Here is a 6,901-nt window from a genome sequence, read left to right as displayed (position 1 = left end):
CGGCGCGCGTGGTGCGTAGGAGGAGGAGAGGAGAGAGTGCGGCGCGAGCGCTCGAGTGTGCCGCGCGCGGAAGCGGACGCCCCAAATACACCGCGCGGGATAGTGTATCTGACCGCGCGCCCAACTTGTTATAGTGCGCGCGCGGTTTTTGCGTGCCCGCTGGAGCCTCCCGCCGCATCGCGCGCGCGCTAAAACGGCCTAATTTGCAGCGCTGCGCTAGTTTAACGCGGTTGTTGGAGATGCTCTTAGGAGCAAGCCACCAAATGTTCATATTCCTCCCACACCGTTCCCCCCTCTCCCGCGACGGTTCCTCCTACTTTCCGCTTGCTCGCAGCCTCGACCTCCCCTCAACATCCCCCCATCGCCGCGTTACCCCTCCCGCTGTTAAGTTTCGGACTCGCTCCCGCTGGCTCCCACTCCTACACGGCTCAGCATCGCCGTCCCCACATTCGGCCTCATGCAAAGCAAAAAGTGACTAACACAAAAAAAATCAGGCATGTGAGATTTTGCAAAACCGATAAATCAAATAACGATACTTTCAGATACATACTTCATGTTGCAAATTTATCATCATACGTCAATCATGTTTCAGCAACTTGATCAAACAATGAATGAAGAATTAGTTGATATCACAATGATGTAATTTCTCCTTCACCTGAAGGTCCACATGAAGCACATTTTCTTTACCTAATCTATTACATCCCATCTTCCTACAAAAAAATGGAAGTGATTGTACAAATTTATCTGTTACTCATGTATAATGGCTTGTCCTATTTGTCACCAGACTACTCCACTAAATATTGAGCTTCACAATAGTCCCAACAATCATCCTAAATGATTTTACCATCTTCCTCTCCAACAATTGTGTGGAGCTGCCAAAGTTGTGGACTTCAAAAAAATACATTGAACATGAGCATTGATGGAAAGGGAACAGTTGCAACATGATCACGATCTAACCTTGTGGCGCAAAATCTCTTTCACCCTTTGCCAACTCCTTTGGTGTCTCCCTCCTTTCTCCCAGCTTCATCGCCTCCCTCCTTCCTCATCCCCCATCTTTCTCCTTCCCTTGTCGCGTCATCTCCCTTGGTGTCTATCATTCATACCCCCCAACTTGCTACCATTATTTCCTCCTACCTTCCATAACACCTAGCATAGTCTGTGTTGCTGCATACTGTTGAACAAGAAAAAACAAAAAAAATCGTAGAGCACCTTTGTGAAGAGTGAGAAACTACAACAATTAGGAGTCACCTTTGCCCTACTGAAAGATATTTTATGTTAATGTCAAGCAAAATAGCCGGAAAACGTACACAGAAAATTGATAAGTTCAAAGGCAAAAAACACCATTATTTGAAGTTCACCATCATTTGGAAATCTACTTTGAACTTTAGCAAGTCTATGGAAACTTGACCATGGATGCATTATAATGTTTCTTGGGTGTACTTTATCCATGCTAGTTGGCTGATAAATTTACATAAACATTTTTGTCCTGTGAAAGCCATTTTGTAATTGCTCCAACTAAAGCGGGAAAAAAGACAAGAGTTAAAGAATTCACCAATAGGAGATCTTATTGATATTTCTTATTCCCTTATAGATCATAAACACATGTAGATCAACTACATACAATTCAAAGGTTTTTCATTTAAAGTGGAGGTCGAGGCACACACACCTATACTCAATCAACATGACTGATGGTGCTCCTAGATTATTGCCACAATATCAGTGAGCTCCTTTAGGTAGCCGAAGAAAGCAACCTAAATGGAAAAGGAGGTCCATTTAATACAAATGAAGTAGCACAAATCATCATAAGTATAATGTGCAACCAACCGTAAATTAACTTTTTCTAATGACCAAAGTTGTACAACAAGTTAAGCTCATACCTGTTTTTATTGATTTTGAACTGAAAATCAAATTACCCATCTGCTCCGCCGCACGCACCCTCACCACATCTACCACGGACTGCCCTCTAGGATAGGCTAACAAAGGTCCTGGTGATGCCAAACATGACCTGCCGCCGCCGGAGCCGACAGGCAGCATATAGTTGCACTGCCAGAAGTCGTTGGCCTGCAACCCAAGGCTTCAATGTACTAATCTATTCTCAAGTACCATCTCCATAAGAAAACTATTGCCAGGTTCAGAGAGCATACCAAAACTGAATTACAAAACAGAAAAATAAAGAAAAACACATCAAACTTCTATTGGGAAATTGCCATGTGCGAGCCTAAAACCACATCATTGTTCTGGTCAGAGTACTGAACATGGAGAGCAATATGGACTCTAACTGCTAAATGAGGTACACAAAATGAATAACCTGACACAGATGAGAAGTTTAGAAAAATCGCTAAATAAATGGAGTTAAGATTGTGAAGTACGTAATCTCCAAGGATTATAGAGGCATGGTAAAAAATCACAAACGGAGTGAGGTATACGTATGACCGAGCTTAATATGTGAATGGTAAAAAGATGCCTCCATTCAGCACATGCATTAGTAGTCTAACAGGGACACAATGTGATAGCTTATAATTAATCGGAACTAAAAAATCTTTGCTGCCACCTAACTGTAAGCATGAGCATCCTAACTAAATAAGAAAAATTGTCCAACAACAATAACCAAATAAGGGATGTCACTAACCGGATGTTGGTCTACTGCGTTGCCAACAATTACTTTGCGCTAATGTGAAATATATCAAGGCTTTGCCGGAGGAAACATTCTGCAATTGTCAAGGATCGGTAGAAGTTACAATAAAAAATTATTGTACCATAACAAGAACTCATATCAAGTAAAATTGACTACACCCAAAGGCACATTTTCACCAGGCAAATATTCTCCAAGTCCATATATGAGAGTATGAGTGTAGTGTAAAAAGTAGAAAAGTGTCACCATCTGTCCAAACAAATACGTGGTACCCATCAACTACAATTAAGATGAAAACTGAGAATTGTCTTAGTCGTCTCATACCTGAAGTTATAAAACCATTAATTGCCTTTGTGGCGACGAAAACTTGCAACTCCTCAGGAATATATTGATCATGAATTCATGTTACTGTTCTACATAATTCATGTTATTGATCATGCTTATCTCACATAATTTACTCCATTGATGTGAGTGGACACTGTTCTACATGAATGCTCATTGGATTTAAAAAAAACAATGTTTATAATAGAAGATGGAATAGTTACATATCAATCTCAATACAGAACCCTGAAGAAAGGCAAGGATAGCCATCAACAGTAGTCCACAGTACACCTGAGAGCTATCACCCGCCATGCGACCAGTAGCTATAAAATATCAAAGGAACATAAGAGAACTTCCTAGGAGACTTACCGAATATGCTCCGCTTTAACTACAACCAATCTTTCATTTTTTTTTGTCGGTTTCCGTTTGGCATAAACAAAAATATATTGCAAAATTATTTTTGAAATTAGAGTTAGAAATGGACTCTTTAATACGATATATTTTAGATAGGTTGCGAACAAATCATCATGATTGTACAGTCAAGTCATACAAAGTATGGACAAAAATGATGCCCCATCAATGAATTGAAGATGTAATTCATATCATCTAGCAGGCTGATAATTATTTATCTGCACATGTATATGATGCAGATCCATATAATGGGTCGGCAAATGTGAAAAGAAGTAGCTGCTAACTCCACTATTTAGGTAAGGAGCAATTGCCATCTCTGTGAGTAAAATAAAAATGTAGGATCCTCACAAATGTCTTTTTCTTCACTTCCTTCTCTCTTACCGGTACATGTTTCGGGATTTGTCATGATCATGATCTATAGAAATATATTTACAACGGTAATAAATAAATACTCAATCAACAGTTGCACATTCTAAATATATGTAATGATAGAAAGAGATACAAGTCCGACCTGTTTACGCTGCTTCTAAAGTCATCTCTTCTTGTGCCGTACATTTTTCTCCGCCCTCTTTTCTCTTCTTAATTGGCTGAACCATTAGGAGAAGCGCTAAGAAATTTAATTGGAATGAAGAAGAGATCAAATAAATAAATTTGAAATATTGGAAGGAGCAGAAGGAGGGATTTCACAATCTCACTAAATTATTGTCGAATTCATGAAGAACATCATGTGCTTCCCGGTAGTTATCATCCTCTCCTTCAATCGAGAAAGAAGGCCATTAACCTACAGACAAGAAAAAGGATTGGTAGTCAAAGGAGAAGATTATATGTGCCCTTGCAGCAAGATCATGAGGCTCACCTGAGATATATTTGTTGCAGCAGTTCATGAACTGAATATAGCCTCGATCTGATTTCCTGATAGTCATGACAACAATGAGCATGGGAATAAATGATGCCCAATCCAGGAAAGAAAACTTCTACAAAAATAAACATATTGCGTGAAGTAAACATGTCATGAAGTTATAAGATGGATAAGTAATTTCTAAATGAAGATGAACATTTGATGCTGGATCACATTTGATTGAAATAAATTTGTCATAGCTGTCACCTGATCGTCTTCAGTAGCTGGCTCGGAAGTGTTGCCACTGAAAGCACATATGGCCACCCGCTGTACAGGCTACACAAGTGCTACGCATCGGGGTAGGGACGCTGGATCGTTGAAGACGACAGGTGGGTGGTGCTGGGCAGGCGACAGACGTGGCCAGGAGGTGGAGGGAGTGGATGGCATCCCCCGCTGGCATTGGGCGGGCGGCGTCTCGTGCCACAGAGTAGGCCGATGGCGCTGGCTTGCAAGAGACTGAGATGAGGAGGGGGAGGGGAAGGCGCGCTCGTGACTACTGGGAGGAGGGGAATGGGCGTGACGGTGGCTGTTGGCCAGCAAGAGGCGAAAGAGGAGCTAGGAGCGCCGGGGGAGGCGCGTGCCGGGGCAACCGAGGAGGACGGCGGAGCGCGGCGGACGGGTGAGCCGGCCGCACAGGATGCGGCCCCTTCCTCCGGCACCGCATGGCACGCGAGCGTGCAGGGTAGTCGCCTTCGACCGAGCGGCTGGCCGGCTTCAAGGTGCGGAGGGGTTGGAGGCGGGGCTTAGCGGCGGGTGCGGGAGCGGCGGGGCCGTAAAGGAGAGGGAGGCGGGTGCGGGAGCGGTTGGCCGGGCAACGACGGGCGGATGTTTTTTTTTCACTGTTTTGACCCAGACGAAAAAAGTTCACACAATGAACTCGATCTTAAAGTTTTTCAGGATCTGACCCTTTTGGGAACGCCAAAAATCATGGCGTTACAGGCCTTATGCGAAACGCGAGTCTACTGGACGTTGCAGGCTTTATGTGCAACGCCGGTCTACTGGACGTTGCAGACCTTAAGAGAAACGCGAAAGAGGCTGGCGTTTCGAGGGGCTCCGAAACGCCAAGGGCGCTGGCGTTTCTGGGGGGCTATGTAAGTGCCCAACGCTCGCGCCTTCGTCCACCTCCTGTTCTTTCCTTCTTCCTCTCCACGAAAAAGCTCTTCCTCCTCCTTCAGATCCCCCCTTCGATCTCCCTCCTCCCCCAACCGTTTTGTTGGTTTTTTGGGGCAAATCAAAGAGGCCGGTAAGCTCCTCCAATCCCTCCAATTAGTTTTTGCAATGACTTTGTATGTGTGTAGCTTTTTTTTGCACTAGGTGTACGTATGTTTTGAAGTAAAATTTATTTTGTGATTGTTAATAGGTGTAGTTTATGGTGTGTCTAGGTGTAGTTTTTGGTGGCTATAGGTATAACCTAGGTTTTGTTCATATTATTCGCATAAGGTTTATGCCTAGGTTTAGTTCATATTATTCGAAGAGACCGGTAAGAATTTTGTTCATATTATGTAGGATGTTTCAGCCGGATAAATATCCGGGTCTTGATGAGTACTACGAGCAGAAGCATCGTGCGGTGCTAGTTCAAAAAGGAGAGGTAATTATGATGGTGTTGATGATTATTTTTCTATACTCCATGATTTTTATATTGTGACAAGTTGAGTCAATTAACAAATTATGTGTTTGTTTGTTTAGGTTCCTCCACTACTTCGTTTGAGGGGGCACAACCCGAATGAAACTCTTTTATATGACCCTCGTTACGAGTCTTATTTTAGAAGAATGAATCTTCTTCAATTTGTGCTCAACTTTAAAGGCACACCACCATGGTTGAACACCACGGCTCTAACCGCACTTACAGACCGTTGGAGGCCGGAGACGCACTCTTTTCACCTTCCTCTTGGTGAGATGAGCATAACCTTGGAGGATATTGCTATGATCACCGGGCTTCCTATAGAGGACAGGGCTCTTACAGGGAAGGTTAGGTCAGATGGGTGGCGACAACGGATTGCAGCATTGGTTGGTGTTGAACCTGAGCCATGGACTGATGAAACTAGGAAGGATCCTAGGCCATCCGGTGTGTTGTTCTCTTGGATACAGAGACATTTTCGCAGATGCCCAAAGGATGCTAGTCCGGTTGTTGTGGAGAGGTTCGCAAGAGCTTATCTCTGGAATGTTTTGACCCAAGTGGTGTTTTCGGATGGCACTGGGGACACAGCCTCATGGATGTTCTTGGATCCTCTTCGTGACTGGGATGTTAAGTGGAGTTGGGGTTCGGCGGCACTAGCCTTCTTGTACCATCAGGTATGGCTTAATATCATGCATTTTCATTTTATTCAATGGGACATGATGCATTTTCATTATATTAAATGGGTATATGTTGCATTTTTATTTTATTTAATCTGTAGTTGGATGGAGCATGTATGAGGAGTAAGTCGACGTCCAATCTTGGAGGTTTCGTCTGGGCCCTACAGGTTTGGACGTGGGAGCGTATCCATGTCGGCCGGAACTTCAGCCTTGCTCCGGAAGAACCCTGGAAGTACCCGTTTGACGGGGATGAGGAGCGATACCCCACTATCGCATACACATGGGATAATGTCCAATGGACTAGTATCGCGGCTATGGGCGGTATAAGGCATACATAAGCGAGC

The 6,901-nt window shown here is 43.7% G+C and overlaps 1 long non-coding RNA gene across 10 annotated transcripts; it reads right to left on the bottom strand.

The window, feature by feature from the left end:
- Nucleotides 1–596: 596 nt before the first annotated feature.
- Nucleotides 597–5,088, bottom strand: LOC123430444. 10 transcript variants are annotated; one of them, XR_006622934.1, is made up of 8 exons: nucleotides 4,470–5,088; nucleotides 4,221–4,276; nucleotides 4,060–4,145; nucleotides 3,876–3,951; nucleotides 2,812–3,779; nucleotides 1,878–2,708; nucleotides 1,667–1,751; nucleotides 597–1,171 (listed from the first exon to the last, which is right to left on the bottom strand). It is a non-coding gene; the product is annotated as an uncharacterized LOC123430444 (long non-coding RNA). The 10 variants fall into 10 exon arrangements; XR_006622933.1 differs by having other exon boundaries at nucleotides 1,878–2,149; nucleotides 2,630–3,779; nucleotides 4,470–5,086; XR_006622937.1 differs by having other exon boundaries at nucleotides 3,713–3,779; nucleotides 4,470–5,086.
- Between the last annotated feature and the right edge of the window lie 1,813 nt (nucleotides 5,089–6,901).

The sequence above is a fragment of the Hordeum vulgare genome, chromosome 1H (genome assembly GCF_904849725.1).
Source record: "Hordeum vulgare subsp. vulgare chromosome 1H, MorexV3_pseudomolecules_assembly, whole genome shotgun sequence".
NCBI lineage: Eukaryota > Viridiplantae > Streptophyta > Magnoliopsida > Poales > Poaceae > Hordeum > Hordeum vulgare.
The sequence above is the reverse complement of the archived record's forward strand: the minus strand, read 5'-3'. Positions and strand labels throughout refer to the sequence as shown.